General features: G+C 46.2%; 1 protein-coding gene across 4 annotated transcripts in view; it reads left to right on the top strand.

Annotated features, from left to right (window-relative positions):
- Nucleotides 1-6,819: 6,819 nt before the first annotated feature.
- The window catches only part of CAMKK2 (calcium/calmodulin dependent protein kinase kinase 2), a 46,539-nt gene continuing 41,117 nt past the window's right edge, over nucleotides 6,820-12,241 (top strand). For 2 of the 4 annotated variants that reach the window (XM_048821531.2, XM_048821528.2), the window contains exon 1: nucleotides 6,822-7,133. The gene's annotated coding sequence lies outside the window, so the exon portion shown is untranslated. Of the gene's footprint in view, nucleotides 7,134-12,241 lie in introns of all 4 variants that reach the window. The other 2 variants (XM_048821529.2, XM_048821530.2) reach the window with 2 other exon arrangements.

The following is a 12,241-nucleotide window of genomic DNA, read 5'->3' as shown; positions in this document are numbered from 1 at the left end:
CTTTGTTTTTTGCTTGTAATGATTTGTGGAAAGTAGATGTTTGCACACTTCTCATTTTATTCTGTAAATAAGTAGTCGTCTATTGTAGTCACAAAATAGGAATCAGATTTTTAAAGAAAATGCCTGTGTTGTTCACAGATTTAACGCTAGGACCAAAACTAAGAGGTATTGGCAGGAAAGGGTGTGGAGGAGGGAGGGGTAGTGATGCAAGAAATTCCTGTTGTAACTAATGAGATTTACACGCTGGTAAATGCAAACAGTATGGAGATATTAGAATAGAAATTACAGACAAAGGTTCTTTCTGCTAACTTAAAATAACTGACATTTCTTTGAATGTAGAATTACATTTAAAATGTGTCTTTGAGTTTAATCTGTCTGCAGGCACTATTTCTAGAGATATTAGCAGAAGGGAAAGAAATAGAATCCTATTGATGCAGGACCTTTGTCCCACTGCTTGCCCTTTCTGTTGTGCTAGACAGACATATATGTGCAAAGAATAGTAGGAAAAAGTAAAACATAGTAGATTCATTTTGGTGCAGTGCGGTAACCTATATCCACTTAAACAAGAGTTTTTATTGCAGATGCATTAATGAATGTGTTTCATGGGCACTGGTGTATGTGCACTTTACTCACTCCAATTTCTGTATCGATAAATGAGGACAACAGCTAACTTAAGGCTTAATTCACCTATCGTTGGATCCATCCTTAGAAGAAAACTTTTTAATTTTAAATGTTACTATATTGTGGGATTTCATACGCTTAGCTAGTGTGTGTGGGTGGGGTTGTATTTACAAACACACACACACACACACGTGTATATATATATATATATATATATATATATATATATATATACACACACATACATAAAATATTGGGGAGCAGTCTGAGTCCAGGGGATAGAGATTCAGGAAATCTGAGTCCTGTTCTTGGCCTGTGGGGTAAGTAGTTTCACGTCACTGTGCCTCCGTAGGATACTTTTTGCTCCTGTAAAGCACTTTGAGATCTACAGATGAAAAGTGCTAAATTAAGAGGTAGTTTATTGTTAACTGGTGCAAACAAGATGAAAACTAAATCTACTGACTTCAGCGGAGTTACTGTGATTTATTTCAGAGGAACAGCCGTGTTAGTCTGTATTCGCAAAAAGAAAAGGAGTACTTGTGGCACCTTAGAGACTAACCAATTTATTTGAGCATGAGCTTTCGTGAGCTACAGCTCACTTCATCAGATGTTTACCGTGGAAACTGCAGCAGACTTTATATACACACAGAGAATATGAAACAATACCTCCTCCCACCCCACTGTCCTGCTGGTAATAGCTTATCTAAAGTGATCAACAGGTGGGCCATTTCCAGCACAAATCCAGGTTTTCTCACCCTCCACCCCCCCCACACAAATTCACTCTCCTGCTGGTGCTAGCCCATCCAAAGTGACAACTCTTTACATAATCAAGTCGGGCTATTTCCTGCATAGATCCAGGTTTTCTCACATCCCCCCCACCCCCATACACACACAAACTCACTCTCCTGCTGGTAATAGCTCATCTAAACTGACCACTCTCCAAGTTTAAATCCAAGTTAAACCAGAACATCTGGGGAGGAAAAAACAAGAGGAAACAGGCTACCCTGCATAATGACTTAGCCACTCCCAGTCTCTATTTAAGCCTAAATTAATAGTATCCAATTTGCAAATGAATTCCAATTCAGCAGTTTCTCGCTGGAGTCTGGATTTGAAGTTTTTTTGTTTTAAGATAGCGACCTTCATGTCTGTGATTGCGTGACCAGAGAGATTGAAGTGTTCTCCAACTGGTTTATGAATGTTATAATTCTTGACATCTGATTTGTGTCCATTTATTCTTTTACGTAGAGACTGTCCAGTTTGACCAATGTACATGGCAGAGGGGCATTGCTGGCACATGATGGCATATATCACATTGGTGGATGTGCAGGTGAATGAGCCTCTGATAGTGTTGCTGATGTTATTAGGCCCTGTGATGGTGTCCCCTGAATAGATATGTGGGCACAATTGGCAACGGGCTTTGTTGCAAGGGTAAGTTCCTGGGTTAGTGGTTCTGTTGTGTGGTATGTGGTTGTTGGTGAGTATTTGCTTCAGGTTGCGGGGCTGTCTGTAGGCAAGGACTGGCCTGTCTCCCAAGACTTGTGAGAGTGTTGGGTCATCCTTTAGGATAGGTTGTAGATCCTTAATAATGCGTTGGAGGGGTTTTAGTTGGGGGCTGAAGGTGACCGCTAGTGGCGTTCTGTTATTTTCTTTGTTAGGCCTGTCCTGTAGTAGGTAACTTCTGGGAACTCTTCTGGCTCTATCAATCTGTTTCTTTACTTCTGCAGGTGGGTATTGTAGTTGTAAGAAAGCTTGACAGAGATCTTGTAGGTGTTTGTCTCTGTCTGAGGGGTTGGAGCAAATGCGGTTGTATCGCAGAGCTTGGCTGTAGACGATGGATCGTGTGGTGTGGTCAGGGTGAAAGCTGGAGGCATGCAGGTAGGAATAGCGGTCAGTAGGTTTCCGGTATAGGGTGGTGTTTATGTGGCCATTGTTTATTAGCACTGTAGTGTCCAGGAAGTGGATCTCTTGTGTGGACTGGACCAGGCTGAGGTTGGTGGTGGGATGGAAATTGTTGAAATCATGGTGGAATTCCTCAAGGGCTTCTTTTCCATGGGTCCAGATGATGAAGATGTCATCAATATAGCGCAAGTAGAGTAGGGGCTTTAGGGGACGAGAGCTGAGGAAGCGTTGTTCTAAATCAGCCATAAAAATGTTGGCATACTGTGGGGCCATGCGGGTACCCATAGCAGTGCCGCTGATCTGAAGGTATACATTGTCCCCAAATGTGAAATAGTTATGGGTAAGGACAAAGTCACAAAGTTCAGCCACCAGGTTAGCCGTGACATTATCGGGGATAGTGTTCTTGACGGCTTGTAGTCCATCTTTGTGTGGAATGTTGGTGTAGAGGGCTTCTACATCCATAGTAGCCAGGATGGTGTTATCAGGAAGATCACCGATGGATTGAAGTTTCCTCAGGAAGTCAGTGGTGTCTCGAAGGTAGCTGGGAGTGCTGGTAGCGTAGGGCCTGAGGAGGGAGTCTACATAGCCAGACAATCCTGCTGTCAGGGTGCCAATGCCTGAGATGATGGGGCGCCCAGGATTTCCAGGTTTATGGATCTTGGGTAGTAGATAGAATATCCCAGGTCGGGGTTCCAGGGGTGTGTCTGTGCGGATTTGATCTTGTGCTTTTTCAGGAAGTTTCTTGAGCAAATGCTGTAGTTGCTTTTGGCAACTCTCAGTGGGATCATAGGGTAATGGCTTGTAGAAACTCGTGTTGGAGAGCTGCCGAGCAGCCTCTTGTTCATATTCCGACCTATTCATGATGACAACAGCACCTCCTTTGTCAGCCTTTTTGATTATGATGTCAGAGTTGTTTCTGAGGCTGTGGATGGCATTGCGTTCCGCATGGCTGAGGTTATGGGGCAAGTGATGCTGCTTTTCCACAATTTCAGCCCGTGCACGTCGGCGGAAGCACTCTATGTAGAAGTCCAGTCTGCTGTTTCGACCTTCAGGAGGAGTCCATCAGATGTTTACCGTGGAAACTGCAGCAGACTTTATATACACACAGAGAATATGAAACAATACCTCCTCCCACCCCACTGTCCTGCTGGTAATAGCTTATCTAAAGTGATCAACAGGTGGGCCATTTCCAGCACAAATCCAGGTTTTCTCACCCTCCACCCCCCCACACAAATTCACTCTCCTGCTGGTGCTAGCCCATCCAAAGTGACAACTCTTTACATAATCAAGTCGGGCTATTTCCTGCATAGATCCAGGTTTTCTCACATCCCCCCCACCCCCATATACACACAAACTCACTCTCCTGCTGGTAATAGCTCATCTAAACTGACCACTCTCCAAGTTTAAATCCAAGTTAAACCAGAACATCTGGGGGGGGAAGGAAAAAACAAGAGGAAACAGGCTACCCTGCATAATGACTTAGCCACTCCCAGTCTCTATTTAAGCCTAAATTAATAGTATCCAATTTGCAAATGAATTCCAATTCAGCAGTTTCTCGCTGGAGTCTGGATTTGAAGTTTTTTTGTTTTAAGATAGCGACCTTCATGTCTGTGATTGCGTGACCAGAGAGATTGAAGTGTTCTCCGACTGGTTTATGAATGTTATAATTCTTGACATCTGATTTGTGTCCATTTATTCTTTTACGTAGAGACTGTCCAGTTTGACCAATGTACATGGCAGAGGGGCATTGCTGGCACATGATGTGTATATAAAGTCTGCTGCAGTTTCCACGGTAAACATCTGATGAAGTGAGCTGTAGCTCACGAAAGCTCATGCTCAAATAAATTGGTTAGTCTCTAAGGTGCCACAAGTACTCCTTTTCTTTTTGTGATTTATTTGGTATAGATGAGATTTTAAGGGAGGCTGAATAAGTGTAGCTTAGTATTGCTTTAAACCTTTCTTTAGTTTACATCACGCTGTGGATGTTGGCAGATAACTCAGTGTTTCAACTCTAACACAGTAGCTGCATTTGAGACCTCAGTGAAAAGTGACTCTGGTTCCACGCAGGAAGCTTTATAAGGACACCATTTTAAATAAAACCAGTGTTTTGGCCATTATTCAACCCCTCTGATGGGAAGGACTTGAACTTCAATCCATAATCCTGTGAAATAGTCGACTCTAGAACACCTCCTAGCACTTACATTACAGTTGTAGGTCTGTCCAGCTTCTATAACGATAAAGGTTTCTTGTCAAAATAATAAATCTCAGTCATATAGTTAATATTGATCTGGAAAATGGACTGATGTTGAAGTGTAGAACCTTGAAGTGATGCCTTTGAAGAGGTCTGAAAGCAAAACAGAAGGTGTGAGGCGATGCTGTGTTCGCTCCGTGTGGGGGATGTGTCTCTGAAGCTTGCCTGCTTTTCTCACTTTGTGAGATGGTCCAGTTAATCTGATCTCTACAGTTTGAAAACAAAGTTACCATGGTGTTAAATAGGAGTGGGTTTGGCAAGAAAGACGTCATTGTTAGAACTAACAAAGCAGGGGATCTCACTGCAAAGGTTGGTACTAGATTTGGCAATGACATGCAGATGTAGGCAAGGAGAGGAATTAAGTTTATGAACTGCTATGCTCTCTTTTTCTTATAATTTAAAGAGAGGATGGTTGCTTTAACATTCCTGCTGCATTTTATAGCTCCTTGGATCCAATCTTGAAGTGCTTCACAATCATTTTAATCAATTTTCCTCAGAACACCTTTCAAGAGAGGTAGGCAAGATATTGGTAGGGCCAAAAGTTGACACACTCTGTTTGGAAAGGTTTCAGAGGAACAGCCGTGTTAGTCTGTATTCGCAAAAAGAAAAGGAGTACTTGTGGCACCTTAGAGACTAACCAATTTATTTGAGCATGAGCTTTCGTGAGCCACAGCTCACTTCATGGAAAGTAGTTGTAATCCTGGATGGGAGCTGGAGTGCAGTGGAGCATTTAAAACCTATTTCAGTAATGGGCAGGATGGTAATGCATTTGTCCCTCACATTTTCTGTGTTTATATTTTGTGATGTACAGTATGGTGTAATATGCTTTGAAGTAGTTTGCGATCTTTATCTTCTCATATGGACAGTGCTAGTTGCTGCCAAACACTGAGAGTCTGTCCCATAAAGTAGTGGCTGTAAGTGTATGTACATTTTGCTGAAGATTTCACTGTTACACTTCCAGGACTAGTTTTACAATGTGTAGGGCCCCAAGTTGCTTCGTACTGTACTCGTGTAGGGGGCGGAAATCTGGATGTGAACTATCTGCGGCAATCTTGCTGCTGCAGGGGGGAATGAGGTTGACTCATGAGCTGTATAATCTGCAGCTAGAGAATAAAGGCTGAAAATGGCCACTTTTTTGCTTGTGCTTAAAGTTGTTTAGGATCAAGAAGTGGAGATGGAAAAGACTTACGCTACTGGGGTCACATCAGCAACTAGTGAACCTCTCCTCCCCTCTCTCTTACACACCTACTCAGGCAAAGTTTTAAAGAAAACTCCGTAAACACAGTTTTTGCTTTGTTGACCTCAAACAGGAATTCTCTCATAGCCTGATGGGTCACTGTGGCCAGACCTAAGCAGTGTTCAGAAACCATGCTGTACCCTAGCTCTGTATATAGTCTAGAGCTTCATTGTTTAAACATGGCTTGGTCTTGTCTTTGGCTGCCTACTCTTGTTAGAACCTGGTTTGGCCAAAACATAAGTACAGGTTGAAATCCTGGCTTTACTGAGTGAATGGCAAAACTCCCATGCACTTCAGTAGGCCAGGCTTTCATCCACTTTTTTTTTAAAATTGATTAGCCTGTGCATACAGAATCCTGGATGAACTTTATCTGCTTGCATGGGATGGACTTGCATCCCCTTTTAAAGGGGACATTACATTGGCCCTGAGGCTAGGGCTGAGAATTCCAGAGACTTGGGTTCTGGTCTCCATTCTGCCCCTGGTTTACTGTGTGCCTTTGGGGGAAGTTACTTCTGTGTTTCCTCATCATCAAAATGAAGATTATTATATTTTCCCTTGTAAAGTTGTGTGGGCTCCGGAGGAAAAGCTGGACTAATTTCTAAGTATCATTTTGATTGTTAAACTGATCAAACAGGCTGAACAAAATTTATCCTTAGCCAGAAGGCCAGGGAAGAAGTTATTCCCCGGAAATGGCTTTTCTAAATGGTGAACAATAAGGGATCTGTAAAGAAACCGAGGGAGACAGGCACACTCAAGCACACGAGGATATAACAGAGAGCGCGTGTCTTGAGTGCCACCCCTGTTTTCCATTCCCTGCTGGCATCTGCCGCTGTCTCTACAGCTTGAGAGCAAAATTGAAAGCAAAAAGGCGCTGGGAGAGACCAGCCTGCAGGCTGCACATCTGGGCCAGTCAGCGAAGCTCTGGCTTTGCAGCGGCCAATAACGAGGGTGCTGGTGAAATCTGACTCTCTCCTTCTGGGCCGGAAAATCTCCCAGTCGCAGCCAATCGAGGTGTCGCTGGCAGCAGCTGGGGGAAGAGCTGCTGCGCCGGGGGAAGGTGGGGATCGCAGCGCAATGGAGACCCAGAAGAAGCGAGCTGGGGCTGCGCCCGGGAGCGCTTGCTAGGTAAGCAGGGGCTCCGGGGCGAGGCGGGCATGCAGCTCGCTCCTGTTCCCGTGAAGGGAGCCAGGCACCGGAGACCGGCGGCAGCGTTTTCCGCTGGTCGGTGGGTGGAGGGGCTTAATTCTTGCTCTGCCCTGCAATTGGGAGTGCGCTCCGGGCGGGGTGCGGGCGCAGGGAGGGGATGGAGGGAGTGAGCGGGTTTTGCATCCAGTGTCTGGCTGGCAGGGGAGGCCTGGGCCAGCCCAGAGAAGGGGAGTCGCTTTGCCCTGGGGAAGGGAGGGGCACGCCGCCCGGGCGGGCGGTATTCCCCGGTATCTCCGGGCTGGATGGTGCTGCATCCTTGGCTAGTGCAGAGGGTGGACCCCAAAGTACCGGAGAGGGACAAAGCGAGGCCTGGGATTGGCTGGCGGGGCGATGCTGGGTGGAAGGGGAGCTGCGGCTCGGTGGAGGGGATGGGGCTGTGAAGGGTGGCTGAGCTGATGGCTCTGTGTTGTGTGGTAAGGCGGTTCCCTGTAGCGATGTGATGCAGGGACCATGCTGGGAGGGAAACGAATAAGATACTGGGGGCGGCGGAGGGGGGACACCCACAAAGGACATGGGATGGAAACCTGGTGGGAGAGACTCAGCACTGCCTCTGTAACTGGCCTGGCTTTGTTTGGCTCTAGTGGCCGGTGCTTGTCACTCAGCTGAGGCTGGGGGCTGAGAGGTGAGCTGGGATCCTCTCCAGCTCCCTGGGCCTGGGAATGCTGCGCGGATGGGGCGCCCACGTGCAGAACCCAGCAGCTGTTGCCATATAGGAATATGCACCCCTGAGTTAGCTTAGTCCGCATGCCCTTAGGGGGAGCCTAGCTTGGATCTGCCCTCTTTCAAATCTGTGTGTGGGTGGGGGCTCATTCCTCATCCTCCCCCCCCCCCCCCCCCGTCAAGCCCTGTCCTCTCAAACACCCGTGATAGTGATGGCTGGGAAGAAATCAAATCCCCAGCCCCCCACTTCATTAGCTGAAAGTCGAGTGGCCTCTTCCCCACCCTGCCAAAAAACCCAAACCAACTAAACAGCAACACACAACCCCACAGCAGCCAGACTGACAGGCTCTTCAGACCCTAGGGGCTAAGGAACTTGCAGCACCTGTTCCCATCCCAAGCACGCACACAACCATTTTTGAATTTTTCTCGGGTTGGGGAAAAAGGAAACTAGTTTTCACTTCTGTTTCTAATCGGGTGTCTGGGTTTTTATGCACTAGCCTAACGTGCCAATGTTCGGGTGGCAAACTCTGATGAGGGAGGGTTAGTTAAGAAAATGTTTCTGTTGGAGTAAACCCCCCCCCCCGCATTCTTCCCATTGGATCTAGGTTTGACAAAGACTTTTTTTTTTAAATACCATTTTCATCCTAAGAAAATGTAAAGTTGGGGCCAGTTTTGACCTGGTGTGGTGTCTCTCTAAATGGAGATGTGGGAGCTGCAAGAACATCAGTCTTTTAACTCTCGGGGCAGTAGCAATCAGTTTATAAACTGATTATTTGTGTTCGTATGTTCTGGGAATAGGAACGATACAAATAATTCCAGAGCCGAAGTGGCCACCATTAAATTAGTCTCCCCTATAGCTTTCTTTTAAAAATAGACCCACTGCTGTAGGCCTGTGTTCACCCTTTTTTTAGGATTGTTCCAGATTTTGTCACGAGTTTAACAAACAGGTGCAATATGCTAATGTTTTAATGTTAGTAGCAACCGCCCCCTTCCTTGTTCTAGGTTTCCCTGCAGCTCCATATGTGTCTGAAGCAGCCGTGTTTAGTAAACCCTTTAACAGTCAGGTTTCCCTCTAGCCTCCCACCCTAGCTCCTATTTGTTTCATTTTGCATTGCATCCTGACTTCTGGCTCTGGCCACTTTTACGGCCACTGGGGCCTTCTTGTTGATCTGACTTGTATCTCCTATGGCAGGGGTGGGCAAATTTTTTGGCCTGAGGGCCACATCAGGTTTCCAAAATTGTATGGAGGGCCGGTTAGGGGAGGCTGTGTCTCCCCAAGCAGCCAGGCATGGCCCAGCCCTCGCCTCCTAGTCCTATCTGACACCCTCCACCCTCCCACCCCCACTCTCTGACCGCCCTGACCATCGCCCCCAAACTCCCCTGCCCTCTATCCAACCCCCCCTTACCACGCTGCCTGGAGCACTGGTGGCTGGCGGTGATACAGCTGCACTGCCCAGAGCACCGGGTCAGGCCAGGCTCTGCAATTGTGCTGCCAGGCCGCCCAGTGCAGCGTGCTAAGGCTGCGGGGGAGGGTGAACAGCAGGGAAGGGGCCGGGGACTAGCCTCCCGGGCCAGGCAGGAGGGTCCCATGGGCCGCAGTTTGCCCACCTCTGTCCTATAGTCTACTACTGACGCAACTCTCTGTACTCTCCCGGGGCATGAGAATGTCTCCGCATCTCCCACAGTTTCACTCTGGTGGTGGAGCTGGGGGAGGATTGAAAACTTCTTGTGCCTTCAAGCGGTTGCTCTGATTCTTTTTCCCAATAGTTTTTTTTTTTTTCCTTCTGCACGTAGAGCAGCCAGCACATTTACTCTCCCTCAGGATACCATTGGACGTTCTCGGTCCAGAATGAGGAGAGTGGTTGGTATTTATCTCAGCTGAGATGACATTACGTGTACTTCCTCCTCCTTCTGTCTGCTCTGTGCGTGTCTGCTGTGTAGCAGAGTGTGTACTTATCTATATTTGTTTTGATTAAATTAATGGACCTATTCTCCCCTTACTGCAAGTTCAGATCACTTGTGGCTATCAATGGCCAAGTCTTCCTAGTTTACCTAAGTGATTTCACTCTCCACCAAACAAAATGCCCTTTTCTATAATGTTATGACCTGAACCTGAAATAACAATACCTAGTTCTTGTATAGTGATATTTATCCATAGATCTCAAAGCTTGGAGGTTAGTATCATTATTCCCATTTTACAGATGGGGAAACTGAGGCACAGATCTCCGTCCCCTGAGTCTCAGTCCAGGGCTCTAGCCACACGGTTTAAGTTACCCTTTCTATAAAGCACTATCTGAGGGAACTGCATAGAGTGTGCTTCTCATTTTCCCTTTAGTAATACTCAGAGACTGTCGAGATTTCTTGATAAATGCTGTCTTGAGCATGTTTGCGTTTTAGCATGAGGATCTATTTTAATTCTCTCATTCTGTAATTTTCAGAATATTTCTCTCTCTAATGCAGCTTATCCTTTGTACAGCCTTCAAAAATCCTCTGGAAAGCACTGTGTAGAATCACAGCATCATTTTTATTGTTTATCTCAAAATAATTTGATCGTTAATAAGTATGAGCAGAGTTGAGAAGAATGGTCCAGTGATTAGATCTCTAGTCTGGGGTGTGGGGCGCCAGGGTTCAGCTTCCTGTTCCACCACAGACTTCCTGTCTTTAGTCTCTCAGTGCCTCAGTTCCCCATCTGTAAAGTGGGGGGAAATAGCACTGCCTCGCCTCACAAGGGTGCTATGAGGAGAAATACATGAAAGACTGTGAGGCACTAAGCTATGGTCATGTGGGCGCTATGTAAGTACCTAAAAGACTTAGATTGTTTGGATCAGAAGGAAAGACCATTTCAGATTAAATCTGAAAAGAAATGGAGTCAGTGAGGTTGAGAGATTCAGAACGACATGAGCTGCAGAGGAGAAGGCTTTCACGCCATCAGTAGCCAATAGTAAAGGGACTTGCTGCGTGCTGATACTCAAGAGTAGTAGAAGCAGTGACAGGAGAAGAGAGAGAGAGCAAAATCCTTAGAAAGTTTTAAAGAGGAAGCAATTGAAGCAAATCCTGAGGCCAGTGGGGAGTTATGGAGGCGTTGCATGCAAGGAGGCTGACAACTGCAGACCGTGCACACAGTTTGGAGAGCTGGAAACTGGCTAGAGACGTGAGACTTCTCATAGTGAAGGCAAGAGGAAATGAAGGCATGGATGAGGATTGGTTCAGAAGTGATACACAGGCAGCATTGAGGGGATGATAGGCAACTTGCTGATGTGGGAGGAGGAAGAAGAGAGTTTAGGGTCATGGATGACTACAGTTAAAGGCAAAGGGGAAATGTGAATTGAGGAGGGGGAAGATGGAGGAGTTACACATTTACTGAAAGTGAGAGAGTTATCTGAAGGAAACAGAGGCAAAACCACAGTCTTACTTGCTTAAGACACCCAGAGAGAGGTCAGGGAGGTACCAGTAATGCTGTAAACGTATACATGGTATTGAGCATCACCATCATAAAAATGGCAGCAAAAGAACAAAGTAAACAGCTGAGCCTCAGACTGTGTGGCCCTCCTTAGAAGAGGGGTCTAAGCAGAGCATGAGCCATCACCAGAGACGGGGCCTAATCTGAGCTGCATAGGTATACATCCAGAGTAATTCCACTGGCTTCAGCAGAATCCTTCTGGGTTTATGCTAGTGTAACAGAGATCAAAATCTGGTGCCATGAGTGGTTAGAAAGGAGGAGCTTTATGATCCGAGGGAGCCAGAGATGATCCTAAGGGATGGAGTGGCTAGCTGGATTTGGGGCTGCACTGAGTTCAAAGAGAATTAAGACCGATATTGAGCTATCATCAGCCAGAAGAAGGAGGCTTCTAAGTCCACAGAGAGGGGCTTCTGTGCTACGACTAGAACAAAACCAGACTTAAGTTCAGTGGAGTTTGATGAGATCAGTAACTTGGAGGCTTTGCCAAGCCCCTGTTCAATGATTTGTACTGTAATACACTCCCAGAGGCTTGAAAACACCTGTCTTTGGATTTCATTTATTTCACAGTTCTTGCTGGATTTACCTTTACTGCATTTCATCTGCAGTATTGTACAAATGCTGCTCAGTACAGTACAAGGTCCAGTCAATTTCACAGCTCAGGAGAGCAGTGAGCAAGCAAACTGGTTCCATTTCCTTGGGATCTCTCTGGGCAGGGATTTGCAATAACCGCTGAAAGCCATTCAGCAAATACTTAGCTGAGACTCATGAACTGATATAGAAGCAGGAGCCCTATCCTATGGCTGTGATTAGGCTTGGGATTTAAGGCATCCAAGAAAGCTTAAGTAAAGCAATAGTCTCCATGGATGTGTGAATAGTAAATTTAGTGCTGGTCAAAGGTGCTAATTAA

This window comes from Caretta caretta, chromosome 15 (assembly GCF_965140235.1).
Source record: "Caretta caretta isolate rCarCar2 chromosome 15, rCarCar1.hap1, whole genome shotgun sequence".
NCBI classification, from domain to species: Eukaryota; Metazoa; Chordata; order Testudines; family Cheloniidae; genus Caretta; species Caretta caretta.
This window is presented reverse-complemented; position numbering and strand designations above follow the sequence as displayed.